The sequence below is a fragment of the Ictidomys tridecemlineatus genome, chromosome Y, assembly GCF_052094955.1.
Source record: "Ictidomys tridecemlineatus isolate mIctTri1 chromosome Y, mIctTri1.hap1, whole genome shotgun sequence".
NCBI lineage: Eukaryota > Metazoa > Chordata > Mammalia > Rodentia > Sciuridae > Ictidomys > Ictidomys tridecemlineatus.
In genome coordinates, this window is record NC_135494.1 from 18,354,878 (window position 1) to 18,367,132 (window position 12,255).

Genomic DNA, 12,255 nt, shown 5'->3' on the forward strand with positions numbered 1-12,255 from the left:
ACGCGTGAGGTACTAGTTCAATCCTCAGCACCACATAAAAAAAAAATAAAGGTATTGTGTCCACATACAACTAAAAAATACATATTAAAAAATTTTCTCCTTTTTAACCTCTCTTTCCTTTTCTATTTTTTTAATAGCTTGGTATTACATTATACACATCATTACACACTTATCTAAACCCACAGAATGTGCAATACCCAGTGTGAACCCCAATGTAAACTATATTCTTTTGGGGATCATCATGTGTCAATGTGGGTTCACTAATCATAACAAAGGTACCAATCACTCCAGCAGCACACAATGATAAGAGGGAGGCTGTGGGTGTGTGGGGTGGGTACACACAGCTTGATTTTGCTGTGAACCTAAAACCACTCTAAAAAAATTGTCATTTAAAAAGAAAAAATATATATATATATATATAAAGAAAGCAGGAGACATTAATAATAAATAAGTAAATTTGATAAAAATATGAGTTAAAAACCACCCAAGAAAAACAACACTGATCTATTCTATACATTATAATACAACCTTTCCTCCCTACCTCTCACACACATGAACACTCTTTATGGGAATAAGAAAAATACTTTTTTTTCCTTTTTGCTCTATTCTAAAAGAATGATTAGGCTGACTGACAGAGGCTGTGGGGAACGGAGATGAGCTAATGGAATTTTTCATCTTTAGTGCAAGGGCCATGTAGCTTTTCGAATGAGACGGCAGTCAGTCATGTGAAATATATAGCAAGGTCAAAGTTAAAATGGGTTCTGTCCGGCTGTGGTCTGAAAAAGGAGGAAGCCAACAACATTAGCACATAAGAGCCATGCCATAAAGACAGGAGAGTTGACTCGCCGCTGCCCAAGATGTCCCTCAGGACAGCGGGTGGGGCTGAGAGTATGGGGGGATGTCAGCGAACAAACACTGAGCTCAGCAACACCCGAAAAGAGCTTCTTATTATCTCTGTGCTCACGGTGCTTCCATTGTACACCTACCCACAGTAGCAAAACTCAAAGTCTTAGCTGTTAACAGAGAATGGTTCCAGGGGCCTGTCCCTATTTTGTAAGTTTACTGTGCATTTTACAAAACCTTCAGGGGCCATGCTGTGTAGTTTGTAGTATGAAGAATGACAGTAGCTTCATAAAGCGCTCAATGTACAGATAACGATGATTAAAGTTTCAGAGGAGTTAAAATGCAGCTTATAAATCTACCCTGGAACTGGGTTTGGTGGCACACACCTGTAATTCTAACAACTCAGGAGGCTGAGGCAGGAGGATTGTAAGTTCAAAGCCAGCCTCAGCAACTTAGTGAGGCCCTAAGCAACTTAGTGAGACCTGTCTCAAAATAAAATATAAAAGGGGCTTGGGATGTGGCTCCGTTAAGCACTCTTGGGTTCAATCCCTGTTACAAAAAACCAACCAAACAATCAAAAAACCACTCTGGTCAGTGGTCACTGTCTTGGGGAAAACTTTTACACTAAATTGTTAATGGTGTGTGTGGAGGGAGGCAGATCATTGCCTGGTCTCTTCCATCTGCCTAGTAAGTGCCTATTTATTCTCAGAGCCTTTCCTCAAAGCATCACCTCTGCTCTGAAGCTTGCCCAAAGTAACCCCTTCACTTTGCAACAATCCTCACTCTGTACTGATTCTATTTTTTTTTTTTGTAGTACTGGGGAATAAAACCGGAGCACTCTTACCAGTAAGCTACATCCCCAGCTCTTTTTATTTTGAGACAGGATCTCACTAAGTTGCCTGAGCTGCCCTTGAATTTATGATCTTTTGTCTCAGTCTCCTGAGTAGCTGGGATCACAGGTCTGTACCACTGCACCCAGCTGGATTTTGTCTTTTGTGACTGTTTCCTCAATAAATCTGTACACTTCTTGTCATTCACACACATGCACACACACTTCCTTCATCTGCTTGACAATATTAAAATCTTTCCGTAGTGCAAGACTTTTATCCTTCAGCTACCTAGAATGCTGATGGTGTAAATAATCATGAGGGAAGTGTCATATTGCCACAAAAGTTAGATAACCTGTTTTACCCCTTTCCCTGATAGTTACTCTTCACCCTATCATGATTTGGCTTCAGCCTCTAATGATCCACTGAAAATTATCTGGCAAAGGTCACCTTTCTGTACTTCTTGAATTTTATAGCATGTGCATGTATGCATACAAAAAAGTTGCATTTAAATGTTCTAGAGAACAAGTGCTTTAGGAAGCAGCTGAGTAGCTCTCTAGGCCTCGGTTTCCTCATCTCTAAAAAAAATGAGGGGGCTCAACATTGTCTCTAAGATCTTGGCCAGCTGAGAAAAGTTACATTATGTTCAGTGCCTTCAGTTTAGGAAAATGGGGGAGGGGAGAAGAATCACTTAAACATGGCTCAATATGCCCCCACAAAGAACTGGCCCCTCAAAGCAACTTTGTGTAAAATATTTTGGAAACTAGGTAGACTCACAGTGCACACCACAATTAACCTAGCTGTGTGAACTTACATCTGCTTCCTCCACCACCCTTGGTCACTTTCCTAGTATAGGTCCTCAAAGATCTACAGAAGCCAAGAATTAAGAGCAGATGAATAGCATTCTGGTAGTCACCATTCAATACAGAGAAACAGATCCAGAGTCAAGGGTTTTCCCACAGTCTATAGATGGCTGTAAGAGGAGAGGCCAAATGCTGCACCTTTTTTTTTTTAAAGAGAGAGTGAGAGAGGAGAGAGAGAGAGAGAGAGAGAGAGAGAGAGAGAGAGAGAATTTTTAATATTTATTTTTTAGTTCTCGGCGGACACAACATCTTTGTTGGTATGTGGTGCTGAGGATTGAACCCAGGCCGCACGCATGCCAGGCGAGCGTGCTACCGCTTGAGCCACATCCCCAGCCCCTGCACCTTTTAATTTCTCCCAGCAAAATAAAAGTATTGTTTTTAATCTCTTTGAGAAGTATAAATACAGAAAAAAAATAGGTCAGAACTGGAGTCTAAGTGAAAAACGAAGCATTCTAGAATCTCAAGAGAATCATCAACTCACCAACTTCAGTGCCTTTTTCCAGAGTGAAGGTAATTCCATATCCCTTGAGTCCATCTCCTGCATCAGTCTCCAGGACAACATAGGCAGACGAGTAGTCAGGGTCTGTATGCTGCAGGAAAGGTGACCCATACTCCCCAAATGCAAATGTAAGAAACCCAGAAATAACCATGACACCGACACCTGAAACAGAAAATGCAATAAGGGACATGTCAAGAAGAGATCCAATCTGATGGAAGAGTTGATGAACCCCAAAGAAAATGCAGGAGATCTGAATGGACCAAAGGAAAGTCCTGAATGGTTCGCATCCGTTCAACAAATACAATGTATATTTTTTTCCTTTGCTGCTGGGGATAGAATACAGGTCCTGGAGCATACTAAAGCATACCCTGTACCACTGAGCTACACCTCTAGCCCCAGATGTACACATTTTTTAATGCCAATTTGCAATATAAAAAAATTGGTGTTCAGCTGGGTGTGGTGATGCATGCCTGTAATCCCAGTGGCTCTGGAGGCTGAGGCAGGAAGATTGTAGGTCAGCCTCAGCAACTTGGCAAGGCTCTGAGTAACTTAATGAGACCCTGTCTCAAAATTAAAAAAAAAAACGTTAAATAAAGGGCTGGAGACATGGCTCAGTGGTTGTGTGCCCTTGGGTTCAACGCCGGGTACAAGGAAAAAAAAAAAAAAAAGGTCATCTGCTCAATTTTATATTATTATCATTGGCATTACCGTTATTGTCATTTATGGTGCTGGTGATCAAACCCAGGGCTTCATACATGCTACCAAAATGCTCTACCACTGTGCAATGTCTCCAGGTCTCAGTTCAATTTTAAACCCAAGAATTTCCAATCACAGCTCACTGAACAGAGTTATGTTGGCAAGTAGCTTAAAATTAAACAAGCCAAGGTTTCAGAAAGCTCTTACATAAAATTGGACTGATCTTCACTGCAATAGTTTATAGCAGGGATGATAAATATAACAGTGCAAGTTCAGAGACCACTGGCAGAAAAAGAAGTAAAGCTTCAAGACAAATTAACCCATTTTGTTGTTGTTGTTTTCTATTGTTTTTATTTTTTTATGGTACTGGGGATTGAACCAGGGGTGTTTTATCTCTGAACTACATACCCAGCCCTTTTATTCTTTTATTTTGAGACAAAGTCTCACTAAATCACCAAAGCTGGTCTTGAATTTGCAATTGATCCTCCTGCCTCAGCCTCCCAAGTCACTGGGATTACAATTGGGTGCCATCAAGCCTGGCTAGAGAAGAGTCTTAATGGGAGTGTGCAGTGAGATGAGAAAGCCTTGGAGAGGGAAGAAGAGGGCCAGTGCAGGAAGAAGGAGTAGTCAGAAAGGCTGAGGCTGGGAGCTAGACAGACTCACAAGGAAGAGACAGCAGATGGTATGAAATGCATGGAGCATAAAGGTCACTGGAAGGAGAAAAAAACTGAAGGCAATTCCAAGAGAAGGAAGGAAAGAGTAGTCAATTTCAGATTAAGAAGGAAGGAGATGTAAAGGATAAGGCAACAGACCTAGAGCAGGAAGTTTGAGGATGAGAGGAAGAAACCAAAGGGAGCTAGAAAGGTGTGAGGATCAAATTCAGACTCTTCTAAAGGGAAAGCTCTGTCCATGTGGGATGGAAGAGAACCAAAGGAAATAAGGAAGTACTGAAGGAGAAAGGGATATAAGTGGGAGCCTTGAGAATAAATAAGGGAGGGAGAATGGATTAGCTTTGGAGCAGGACATGATAAAGAATAAAGGGAAAGAGGAGAAGAGGTTGGTTTGGAGACAGGTTTGCAGAGATGGGGCCAAGCGTATGACTGTCTTCAGTCTTCTCAGTGATGCAGTAGGCAACATCGTCTAACTGCTGGGAGGACAGGACTAGGGATTAAGGGAGCTCACAGATAAGGAGCAAATAAGAGGGAAAATACTGCAAGGAGGTGGCCAGTGGGCAGCTGAGCTGAGATGCGAGCTCACAGCTGTGGGGCTTTCTGGGTGCTTGATGAGTGTTGGGAAGCAAGAAATTAGTAAATACATGCAGGCTGAGTGCTCCAATAAGGGCAGAAAGAAATGATCAGGAACTTCTGCTTTAACAGATTTTGAAGAGAGTTTCAGGACTTCTTTATAAAAATATCAGATTTCTCATCAGGATGTTTTGCTCTGCTAAATGCTGAAAAAAAGCTGAAGTGCTGAGTTCAGCTGGCCAGAGGACAAATGAAGCAATCGCAATCACGGTGGAGAACTGCAAAGCAGCGTGTTCTGCTAAACACTTGAGACTCAGCACATAACATACACTCTATCTCCTGAGGAGAAATGCTTATGTGTTTATGAAATTGCAATACAGGTATCAGATAATTTTTCCTCACCTAGGGGTCATACACCACTCAGTCCCAGAAACAAATGCTATTTCTTAAACCCTCCTATAATAAAAGAGTTTATCATAACACTTCACAAATTCAAAGCTCAGGGCTAGGTCAGAGTTCTTTCTGCTTTCAGTTTCTTCTTATGTAAATAGTAATTATAGCCAATTCTTATTGAGGACCTTCTCTCTGTCAGCTCTTTTCAGGTATCTCATTTTACATGCATGAAGTAGACACCACTGTACTCATTTTATAGATGAGAAAGCCTAGGCTTAGAATGTGTGGTTTACCCACAGCTGTCAAGCTTCAGAGGGGCAAATGCAGTAGCACTCAATTAAGTGTTTGCACTTTTACAAATCAGTAAAATTTCAAATATTTATTTGGAGGTCCACAGAGGATCATCAACTGGATTTACAAAAAGTCATTTATCATAATATAATTTGTGAAAGGATTTGTAGGAATTTTGAAAAGCAGTAAGATGCTAATGCCAGAATAAGGAATACTTTTTTTTTAATAACATTATTTAGCATGTTTTGAGAGGACTATTAGAAAATTCTTTTACAAAGAATTTCAGGTTCGTAAAGAGCAGAGAAAAATGTAAAGAACACCAATCTGCCGTCTACCCATCTTGGAAAGTAAAACATCACAGTGTGAATAAAGAGTACTTGGGTACCTTTCCTCACCCCATTTTCTCTTCATCCCTACAAGGAAACATTTTCCTAATTTTGGTTATTTCTCACTTTGGGGCAAGTTTCTTTACATTCCCTACATATGGAGTCAACTTTTTCTAGTATGGCCATCTCACCAGAGGAGCAAAGTGGGGCACAGTTCCCGTGAAGACCCTTCTCAGAGGCTGAGGATGTACTCAGAGGTAGAGTGCTTGCCTAGTATGCCACAAGTCCCAGAGATGGATTCCCCAGCACTGCAGAAGGAGGAAAAATCCCCAAAACAAAATCCTGCTCAGAACTTTTATATTTAGGAACACCACTAGAGACAGCTGGGAGGTGGGGGCGCTGGGATAGGGAGAGGGGTCCCTCTGACATTCTCATTAAGGGGAAAAAGCCCTTCAATATTTTGCATAACTCCTTACAGTGACAAAACCTTCCTAACCAAGTTTCTAAGTACAGTAATTTCACGAGTGTTCTCCTATGTGACTCGAGTTTTTTTCGGTGCTTAGTTTCTCATTCCAATGGTGACCCCTTCGTTTCATAGTCCCAAAAGGCACAGAGAAGTTTGGGTCTTCTCTAAGGCACACAGCAAAGTTGTGGCAGGGGCAGGATCACCACTCCAGACTCCCAGCACCAGACTTCCTGGTCTCTGTCACTTCAAATCCTATCAAGTTCTCCTCGGGGAAGCTGTCAGCACTTTTTTTCTCCGGTTTCCTTGGTGGGGACCCTACAAAACTCTTCTGCACTTATTGCATAATAAGCACTCTCCCCTTTCCAAGAAAACGTGAATCAAAAAAGTAAAACCAAGACATTTCAAACGCAGGTAAATAAAATACGATAAATAAGGGGGGAAAAATAAACCGGAAAGGTGGAGAGTTTCTGGCTGCTTCCTCAGAGATAGAAAAAGCGTCCACCTTCCCCGCGCTTCCAGTTCTCACTGTACTGAAGCCAGGTAAAGCCCGCGAGTCGCGGGCCTGGGTGTTGTCCCGGCGGCGCCTGAGGGCGGTCCGTCACGCTTACCATGGCGTCTGAGCTGTGGCCCCCGAGCGACGTGGGGAAGCGCACGTCCAGGACCGAGAGGCGGGAGATCCTACCGCGCGGGTTGCCGGTGCCAGGGAGCCCTCAGCTGCGGTCCAGACGCCGAGAGCCACAGAAGAGCGCCAGGGCGGGGCAGCCTCTCGGAGAGGCGAGCGCTGATTGGTCGCCCGTGGGGGGGGGGGCGCGGCCGCGCACTTGGACTTGGCCTCCCGGGCGCTGCAAGTTCAGCTCCCCCGGATTCGCCCGCTTTTCTACGAGTTTGCGGTTCAGGCTGGCCCGCGCGGCTTTCGCGAGGGTTCCCTCCCAGTCTAGATGGCGCCTGGGGAAGAAGGAGGTGCGTGTCCCACGGGCAGCCCGGCGGAAACCTGCCCCGCCTGGACTGGAAGGGAAGGGACTTGCCAGGAGCCGCGCCCGAGAGGGAGAAACCAAGTTCGACCTGGAAGCAGGTGTGGGCCAGTGGCTTGGCCCCGCTCCAGACAGCACGTCCCCAGGAGGGTAGTGGACTAGAAAATACTATTTATTTATATGTGGTGTTGAGGATCGAACCCAGGGCCTTGAATGGGTGCTCTACCGCTGAGCCATATAACCCCAGTCCCCCTAGATCTCGTTAAACGCCCTCAGTCTTTTTGCCACCGGACAAATTAGAAATTAGTAGGGATTACCTACTCCATTTACAGCTAGTGAAAGAAAGGCACCTGGTATTGGTTGTAAATATATATTGCCAACTCCAGGGCAGCTACTTAAAAAAGTGGGAAAGAAAAGTATAACTGGTATGTTAAGAGAGAGAATACAATCATGTAAAATCCTCAGTTCACAAAGGTCGGGAAAAGAATGGAAAGCAAAAATAGGAACAAAGAACAAAGAAACAAATAAAAATAGTGACACATGTAATAGATATTAATAAAAACTGAATATAAGTGGTCTACATGCACCAATTAAAAGACAGAAATGGCTATGTTAAAACAAATATAGATTACAAGTAAATGGTCCCCCCACCATGTTGAAATTTACTGATATGATAGTATTAAGACATGGGATTAGGAGGTTGTTAAAATCATGAGGACTCTGCCTTCATGAGTAGAATTAGTAAACTTGTAAAAGGATGGGAAGGAATAGCATTCACCGCTTCTTCCTTGTGAGGACAGTGTTCAAGAAGCTCTCTTGGGGCTGGGGATGTGGATTAAGCGGTAGCGCGCTCACCTGGCATGCGTGCAGCCCGGGGTGGATCCTCAGCACCACATGTAATACAAAGACGTTGTATCCGCCGATAACAAAAAAATAAATATTAAAACTCTCTCTACTCTCTCACTCTCTCTTTAAAAAAAAAATAAATGAAAAAAGAAGCTATCTTGGAAATAGAAACCATTGTCCTCTCCAGATACCAAACTGACTAGTGCTTTTGTCTTGGATTTCCTAGCTCCCAGAACTGTGAGGAGATAAATTGTGTTCTTTGTAAATTATCCAATGTATGATATTTTGTAATAGCAACATAAACAGACTGAGATAGGTAGACAAAAAATAAAAAAACATATTGGGCTGGGGCTGTGGCTCAGTGGTAGCACCACTTGCCTGGCATGTGTGAGGCACTGGGTTCGATTCTCAGCACCACATATAAATAAATAAATAAAGGTCTATCAAAAAGTTAAAAAAAATTAAAAAATTAAAAAAGTTACACCATATTAACTCTAATCAAAAGAAAGCAAGTAAGGCTATATTAATTTCACTTGGAGTAGACTTCAAAGCAAAGAAAGATAGTCAAGGATAAAGCTTGAGGCCAGCCTCTGCAATTTAGGGACACCCTGTCTCAAAATAATAAAAAGGGATGGTGATATAGCACAGTGGTAAAATGGTCCTGGATTTAATCCCTAATCTCTAAAAATAAAATTAAACACTCCAACAATGAATAAAAAGAATTACAGACCCCAACCAAGTAGGCTTTATTTCAGGTGTGCAAGGCTAGTTCAATACTGGAAATCAATCCATCATTTAACAGGCTAAAGAAAAAAAATCATGTGATAATAAATGTAGAGTAAGCATTTGACAAATCTAATTTGACACTCATTCATAACAAAAACTCAGTAAACTAGGATTAGAGGTGAACTTTCATAAGTTGATATGGAATATCTACAAAAGCTCCTATAGCTAAAATCATATTTAGTGTTGAGAAGTTTTACCACCAAGATCAGGAAGGAGCAAGGCAAAAATGTCCCCTCTCATTGCTGCTTTCCAGCATAGTACTGGAAGACCTAGATAATCTAATAAGACATAAAAAGGAAATAGCAGGTATATGTGTTGGGAAGAAAGAAATAGAACTGTCTTTGTTCCACTGATGATGATTATCTATAGAAAAATTTGAGTCAAAAAACTACTGGAACTAATAAATGATTATAACAGTTTTTTCATATAAAGTTCACATATAAAAGTCACTTTCTTATACACTTGTCCCAATGAACAAATGGAATGTGAAATTAAATACAACACAATTTACATTAGCACCTGAAAATTGAAATATGGAATGTTATAATTTCCCTTAAAATCCTCTGTATTCTGCCTATTTATCCCTCCCTCTCTGCTAACCCCTGGCAACCACTGAACTTTGTCTTTTGTTATGTCTTTTCCAGGTCATATGGTCGAACATCCAGTACCTAGTCTCTTTCAGATTGGCTTCTTTCCTTAGTAATATACATCTGCATTCACTCTGTAGTTTTTCCTGGCTTAATATTTCTCTTCTTTGATTTTTAATTTTTTTGGTGGTTGGCATTCAACAAAGGCCCTTATGCAGGCTAAATGTGCATTCTGCCACTGAGCTATATTCCTGGTCCACTCATTTTTTTAACACTGATTAATAATTATCTGGATATACAATGGTTTATCCATTCACCTACTGAAGGACATTGTGGTTGCTTCCAAGATTTGGTAATTATGAATAATGATACTACTTTAATCTGAACATGTACCTTCCAAAATTCAGATGTTGAAACTTAATGGCCAATGTGATGACCCTCAAGAGGTGGAGCCTCTAAGAGGTGATGAAGGTAATGAGGGCTCCTCTCTCATGAATGCAATTAAGGCTCTTAACAAAGAGGTTTCATGCAGCATTTGGCTGTCATACCTTTCTGCCTTTCACCATGTGGGGACACAGCCCTCCTCCCCTCTGGAGCATGCAGCAACAAAGCACCATCAGGGAAGCATCGAGCAGCTCTCATCAATGCTTTGGTCTTGGACTCTCAGCTTTTAAAATTGTGAGGAAGTACATTTTTGTTCTTTATAAATTACCCAGTGTGTGGTATTTTGTTATAGCCCCACAAATGGACTAGTACAACTGCTGTAAACATTCATGTGTCTGTGTTTGTGTGGATGGATATACATTTTCAACTCATTTGGGCTTCTCAGTATTCACCAAGAAGCAGGATTTTTAGAGTACATGGAAAAAGTATGTTCATTTGCAAGAAACCACCAAACTGTCAACTTGATTCTACCATTTTATATCCCATAAGCAATGAATGAAAATTCCTGTTGTTTTACATCTTCACCATCATTTGGTTGTATCAGTGTTTGGGGGTTTTGGCCATTCCAAAAGATATGTAGTGGTAACTTGTTTTATATTTCTCTGATCAGATATGTAGTGAAGCATTTTTTGCTATGCTTACCTATCATCTTTATATCTTCTTTAGTGAGCTATCTATTAAGATCTTTTGCCATTTCTTAATATGGTTGGTTGTTTTCTTATTGTTGAATTTTAAGAGTTCTTTGTATATTTTGAATAACAAGCCTTTTATTAGATGTGTCTTTTGCAAATATTTTCTCCAAGTCAGTGGCTTGTATTTTTGTTCTCTTGGCAGTGTTTTTTGCAGAACAGAGATTTTACATTTTAATGTCATATATGGTTACAAATCCACAGAAAGTACAACACTAAAACTGAATCCTAACGTAAACTGTGGAAAATACAAGAGGAGAGACATCTCATTTTAAAAAAGTGGTTAGAAGACAATACTTTCAGGGATCATTTCTACAGTTTGTTTCTAGAGAAATTTGAATGTGTAGAGTATGGGAAATGACAAGAAAGAGATGAAGTGTCCTTTCCTGAGTGTGAAGCTGGCCCTTGCTTTATTCCAGCTGCTATTTGCCACTGCTGACCATTGTTCTCCCTTTGGGGGAATAACAGGAAGAGGACACCATCTGAGTGGTTTCTGTTATGATTTTGGTAAAAAAAGTTAGTATATTACCCTGATACGAAAACAAAGGTTACAAAAAAGCTCCTGGAACTAATATTAGGTTTAACAAGTTCACAAGATACAGGGTTTATTTATTTAGGGTGAGGGATTGAATTTAGGGCTTTTCCAATTTATATTTGATACACTAGTTATCAAGAATTGGAAATTGAAATAAGAACTTAATACATCAAGTCAGGTGTGGTGGGGTGTGTCTGCTGTTCTAGCTATTTGAGGGTCAGAGATAGAAAGATCACTTGAGTTCAAGGAGTTCAAGGCTAGCCTGGGCAACGTATTGAGACCCTGTCTTAAAAACAAAATCAAAACAGACAAAAACCAATGCCTCTTACAAGTGCATAAAAAGTATGAAATACTTGGGACAAATTTAACAAAAAAATATGCAAGATCTGTATACTGGGCTGGGGATGTGGCTCAAGCGGTAGCATGCTCGCCTGGCATGCATGCAGCCCGGGTTCAATCCTCAGCACCACATACAAACAACGATGTTGTGTCCGCCAAAAAATGAAAAATAAATATTAAAATTCTCTCTCTCTCTCTCTCTCTCTCTCTCTCTCTCTCTCTCTCTCTCTCAAAAAAAAAGTGTTCCTTCCTTTCTTCTCTACTTTCTTCCTTTTAAAAAAAAAGATCTGTATACTGAAAACTTTTTTTGCTGAGCAAAAAGAAGACCTAAACATGTGGAGAAATTTCATATTATTGGAAAATTCAGTATATATTTGATGATATGATGCAATGTAATTGAATCTCCAGAAGGATTTTTGTTTGTTTTGGTGGTACTGGGGATTGAACTCTGGGGCTCAGGCATGCTGGGCAGGCCCTCTACCACTGATCTATATCCTCATCCCCTACTCAGGAGGGGTTTTAAACAAAGGTTGACATTTTAGTTAATTCTAAAATGTATATGGACAAAAATATGTGTGGAAATTTAAATAGCCAGTTTTCAAGAGGAACA

General features: G+C 40.9%; 1 protein-coding gene and 2 pseudogenes across 2 annotated transcripts in view; 1 reads left to right on the forward strand and 2 right to left on the reverse strand.

Annotated features, from left to right (window-relative positions):
• The window catches only part of LOC144372076 (mitochondrial enolase superfamily member 1-like), a 34,174-nt pseudogene extending 26,984 nt beyond the window's left edge, over positions 1 to 7,190 (reverse strand). The window contains exons 1-2 of the transcript XR_013432129.1: positions 7,057 to 7,190; positions 3,015 to 3,194 (exon numbers count right to left, since the gene is read on the reverse strand). The product of XR_013432129.1 is annotated as a mitochondrial enolase superfamily member 1-like (transcript). The remainder of the gene's footprint in view (positions 1 to 3,014; positions 3,195 to 7,056) is intronic.
• LOC144372078 (uncharacterized) overlaps positions 1 to 12,255 on the reverse strand; it is a 161,591-nt gene that overhangs the window by 50,943 nt on the left and 98,393 nt on the right. The window lies entirely within an intron of this gene.
• LOC144372175 (small nucleolar RNA U3) lies at positions 11,059 to 11,262 on the forward strand (annotated as a pseudogene).